The following is a 5,957-nucleotide window of genomic DNA, read 5'->3' on the forward strand; positions in this document are numbered from 1 at the left end:
AGGAGGACTACCCCAGACTCCACCCGCACCACGCCTGCGCCACAGCATCTCTCATATCAGCACCAGCTCCCCAAACATTGCCATTCTCTCACCTCTGTCCGCTAAGTCTACATCTCCTTCCCTTTTAAGAAAACAATTTGGAACGCTTCAGTTGAATCTGCCTCCAAAATCGTCTTAGTCAGTGTAGTCCAAATGTTAGCCACGAACTGCCTGCAAAAAAGTTTTTCCTCACAATCACTTCTGTTTCTTTTTATCAATTATTTGAAATTCGTGCCCTCTCATTCTCAATTCTTTCACAAATGGAAACAATTTCTCACCTCTTTCTTCTGTCCAGACTCTCATGATTGATTTACTCAACCAAATAGACGCTCAGGCTTTTTCCCCCAAAGGAACACGGTCCTTAACTTCTACAATGTCTTTGTAACTAAAAAGTTACCTTGTCCCTGAAATCATTTTCAGTGAATCTTTTCAGCACTCTCTTCTTAAAGCACCATGTCCAAAATTGGACGCTTTATTCCAGCTGAGACGAAACTAATGTAACCCCCTTACTTTTGTACTCTATTTTCCCTTTTAACAAAGTCTAGAATATTTTACACAATTCATCACTCTCTCATCCTGCCCTGTGCACTTTCAGTTACTGATGTACATATACACTAGGTCCCCTTGCTCCTGCACTCCTTTCAGATTTTGCCCTTTTATTTTGTCTCTTCATTTGCAAACCCTTTTGCTACGTTTTGAGGAAGAGAGGGGGAGGACAAGATAATTTTTAAAAGGCCCAAAAAAGCCAATGTATTTTAAAATCAATGCAAGCAGTGCTGAATCATTGGTCCTGACTTTGTTGTTAGGATTCTGACCTCTCTGAATCAATAGATATAATGGGTTAATGGCCCTTACTTTAAGATATCCCCATTTTAAGCAGAGACTGATGCTTAAGTGCACAAGTATTGCATTAGTATAATGCACACTGTTTGGATGAAGCACTAAACTGAAGCCCGCTATTCTAATAACCCATTTAAGTCAAAGAGGGAGACTGGGTGCAAGAATTGGGGAGAGGGACAAGCTTGAGCAAACAGGAAGAGACAGAGCAAGGGGATAAAATAAGTGAGAAGGATTAAATTGGGGAGAAGAGTGTTGTCATTGGGCAAAGTCAGGTCATTGAGATGTACAGCTTGGAATCAAACCCTTCAGTCCAACTGGTCCATGCTGACCAGATATTCTACATTAATCTAGTCCTATTTGCCAGCATTTGGCCCATATCCTTCTAAATCCTTCTTATTCATATACCAAAAATGTTGCTATTTAAATGTTGTAATTGTACCAGCTTCCATCACCAATGCTGCCAGCTCATTCCATACATGCACCACCCTCTGCATGAAAAAGTTGCCCATTGGGTCCCTTTTAAGTCTTTCCTCTCTCACATTAAACCTATGCCCTCTAGTTTGGACTCCCCTACCCTGGGGAAAAGACCTCGACTATTCACCCTATCCAAGCCCCTCATGATTTTATAAACTTCTATACAAGGTCACCCCTCATCCTCTGACACACTAGGTAAACAGTCCCTGCCTATTCAGCCTCTCTGATAGCTCAAACCCTCCAACCCTGGAAAGTCCTTGCAAATGTTTTCTGAACCCTTTCAAGTTTCACAACATCTTTCCTACAGCAGGGAGACCAGAATTGAACACAATATTACCAAAATGGCCTAACCAATGTCCTGTACAGACACAACATGACCTCTCAACCCCTATACTCCATGCATTGACTAATAAAGGCAAGCGTACCAAACAGCTTTTTACTATCCTGTGACTTCATTTTCAAGAAACTATGTACCTGCATTCCTCGTTCTCTTTGTTCAGTAACACTCCTGAATCCTTGCCATTAAGTGTATAAGTCCTGTCCTGATTTCCCTTTCCAAAATGCAGCACCTCACATTTATCTAAATTAAACTCCATCTGTTCATCTGATCAAGGTCCCATTGTACTCTGAGGTAACCTTCTTCACTGTCCACTACACCATCAATTTTAGCATCATCTCCAAACTTACGAACAATGCCTCCCATATTCACATCCAAATCGTTTATATAAATGATGAAAAGCACCGAACCTTGCAGGACATCACTGGTCATGGGCCTCGAGTCCGAAAAGCAGCCCTCCACCACCACCTTCTGTCTCCTACCTTCGAGCCAATTTTATATCCAATAATGGTTAGTTCTCCCAGTAATGGACATGGTCTAACCTTGCCAGCCAGTCTACCACGTGGAACCTTGTCAAATGCCTCACTAAAGTCTACATATACACACAACATCCACCACTCTGCCTTCATCAATCTTCTTTGGCTTCTTTGGCGGAGGAATCAAAAATGAGAAGTAGATTGGAGGCGGAGGAAGGCACAACATAGATGAGAAGAGATAAGTCAGTGGCAGAGAGAAAACATAATGGTAGGATTCAGGAGATGAAAAAGTTCAACTGCTCTCTCCCCAGTATTCCTATTTCCTCAGATCATGTTCCCCATTTAGAACTCCTAAATTACTGCTCCTAGCCTCTCCCCTGATATATCAACTTACTGTGTTCCCACATACTTTTCCTGCACACCATCACACCCTATTAGAGATTGCGATCTTATCATCTTCAATTCTCTTTTTTGCTACCATCACCCTTAATGTCAATACCATATCAGTCACTCAATCCTGCCCAACCACCCAAATTAACCATTCCCTCTTTTTTCCATAATCTTTGCTGGCTTCCATTTTAAACATAAAAGTCTTTTTTCTACTTTTTCACTCACTTTCCATACCAAGCGCTGATATGCCCCTTACTCGCCACAAGTATATTAATTAGAAAAAACAGAAAATGCTGGAAACATTCAGGTCAGGCAACATTATTGGAAAAAGATGTTGTTCAACGAACTTTAATCATTGACTTAGGTATTACAAGGATTTTCTGTATGACCTAATTAGTTCCAGCATTTAGTTTATTTTTCAGATTGCCAGAATCCATGTTGAGTTTTGCTTTTACATTCAGACAAATATTGAATTTGTCCACTATGCCACTTGATGAACAAAATCCAAATTGAGACTCCAGAAGGAGTTTTTAAATCACTAGGAGGAGTTTTGCAATGACTATTCCTGCGCTGGACAACAGGGATATCTCTGTAGTAAACAGTCAGATTGTAATGAGGTCAGCCAGGTGGGTGTACTATTTGTATACAGTCATTATACATGGCTTTTGACGATGTCAACTGAGTAGGACAGTTGAGCTTCCTCCTCAAATTTTGTTGTGCACAGAAATTTTCTTTCCTTTGCTTGCTGCACAACAGCTTGCAATCCATGATTGTCATCAATAGATCCACCACAGACCTAATATCTGTGCAAACTCGGGTCAAGCAAAGTTGTGTCATTACATGAATTTTGGTCTTGGTATCTTCGGTTACACGACATTCCACCCTATATCCATGAGACTTTCTGCTGGAGTGGAAATTCTTAATAGGACAAATGGGAAACTGTTCAACCTGTGTCGTCTCCAGTCCAGAACCAAGACTACCCAACCTTTCATTTAGCTGCAGTGTAGTTTAGCTGACGTTTGCTCATGTGCATATTCAAAGGCGAAGCTTTAAATTATTGTTGATGCAAATTGCAGGGGGAATGTAAGATGTTGAGCCTTTAGCAAACATTGAAGTCAAAGGTCCTATTCCCACTGTGCAACACTGCCCGATTGTTAAGATCCAACGGTGAGCCACTGGACAGCGTGGATCAACTCCCTACCTTCAAAACCTTTTACCAGCACAGGCCAACATCAATCATGAAATTCAACATCACATCCAGTGTGCAAACACAGCCTTAGTCATCTGAGAAAAGAAGTGTGTTTGATGGCAAATACTTCAACATACGAACAAACCCAAATCCAAACACATGGTTGACAGCAGTGTTATCACCTCTCCTATATGCATCAGAAACACAGACAATGTACAGCAGACTCTTCAAATCCCTTGAGAAATATCATCAGCAGTGCCTGTGCAAAATGCTGCAAATCCACTGGAAGGATATATGCCCCAATTTCCGTGTCCTCCCTCACACCAAAATCCCTGTATTAAGATACTGATTATAGTCAGTTAACTGCATTGAGACCAGAAATGTGCTTCATACAAGATTTCTAAATCAGCTCTCTGCTCCGAGCTTCATTACAGAAGTGGTTTCCAGGAGAACAGAGGTAATGCTTCAGACATCCTCAAAGCCTCATGAAAAAAAATGCAATCATGAGAATTTCTCATCCAAAACTGGGCAATTTAGAAAAGCTGTACCTGAAGAGGAGTCAACCATTTTATCCATCTCTGACAGGCCCAGAGCTGGGTCAAGTGCAAACAGCAGAAGGAGCAAGGAAGAACCACAGCATCTCACCCATTTGCTTCAACGAATATCACCTTCCCACTTATGGCAGAATCTGTAGATCCAGTATAGGTCTATTTAGTCAGCTCAGGACCCAAAAGACAGAAATGGAAGAAGTCATTCTTAATCCTGACAGACTGCCTAAGTAACAGTAATCCTACAACTACATTAACAGGTAAACTGCAGTTTAAGAACTAGGCTATAGAATGAACAATCCTCTGCAGCTGGAACTATGATGGCTCTCCGTTCAGGTTTCTTGGGGATAGAACAGAGTAAATAATTGTTGGATTGCATCATATGTAAAATATTACTTTTTGTACAAACAGCAGGGACCTGTGGGCATGAATATCAGTACTAATTTGTTTAAAGTGACAAGTAACCAGTAACACAAATTATAGTAGGGTAAAATAAACTATTTGGAAAAAAATGGACAGCAGTAGGAAATAAAGTACGTTTAAGGCAAAGATGAGCATTTGATAAGAATCAATCACCATATTGCAGGATCATTAGTATTTTAAAATCTTCAATGTTTCAACAAAAAGATTTCTCCACAGAGTTGCAGAATTTGAGGCAAAGAATCTTTTAACAGATTTTTGTTTTAAACAGAGCTGCAGAAGAGAACTGACTTGAGTACAATTTATGTTAAGACAACATAACCCCAAGGACCAAATTCAGCAATCTGATGGTTAACTGATAACCTACCTTTCTTGCAATGTTGTCTCAGAAAACAAAAACAAAATTGCTGGAAAAGCTCAGCAGGTCTGGCAGCATCTGTGAAGGAAAAAACAGTTAACGTTTCGGGTCTGGTGACCCTTCCTCAGAAGGTCTCAGAAAATATCACTGGAGAAAATTCTAATGTAAACAACTGTCATGCCATCGGAGACAACTGAAATTTCCAGAGTCATTTTTCCAACCGTTTCTTACAGCAAAGATGACTGGCCCGTCATCAGGTAATAGATGTGCCTTGATTATGATTGTTGACAAGTGGAATTCTTTGGGGAGGATCCAGTCAGAATGACTGTTGTAGAGTTTGCAAAAGACTTAGCAGTAATTGTACATGGAATACAGTGACAAATATTGTAACAGAAGCAGTTCTGTAATCTAAAAAGGCATACACTCCAAACCAAGGATAATTATGAAAATTCATCATTGCTATAATGAAATTATTAGATAATTCTACACAACACAAATTTTAAGAGACCCTTCTTGATCTTTGTTCTTAATGTAATTAATTCATATGAAGAGAGATTGTGTTGACAGTGTTCAGCAGGGCAGCGTTTCAAAGGAAAACATTAAACCTGGCACTTTCTGAAGCATTGATAGCTATTGTTTTATGTTCTATTTCATCGATGGCGTTTTACAGGAACTGCTATTTTTCTGGTGACTAATTAATGTTTCATTTTTATTACATCACCTTCTTAAATATTAATTTTATGCAACTGTTTTACAATTACAGTTTTCCTTTAAGCATCAGCCCAGAAAGTACATAGACTAATTTCAAATGATCAGTCATACAACATTGCGAAATCCATTTACAGCCAAGATTAGGAAGAACTCACTGCAATAATTCATAAAGGAG

This window comes from Rhincodon typus, chromosome 24 (assembly GCF_021869965.1).
Source record: "Rhincodon typus isolate 14 chromosome 24, sRhiTyp1.1, whole genome shotgun sequence".
NCBI lineage: Eukaryota > Metazoa > Chordata > Chondrichthyes > Orectolobiformes > Rhincodontidae > Rhincodon > Rhincodon typus.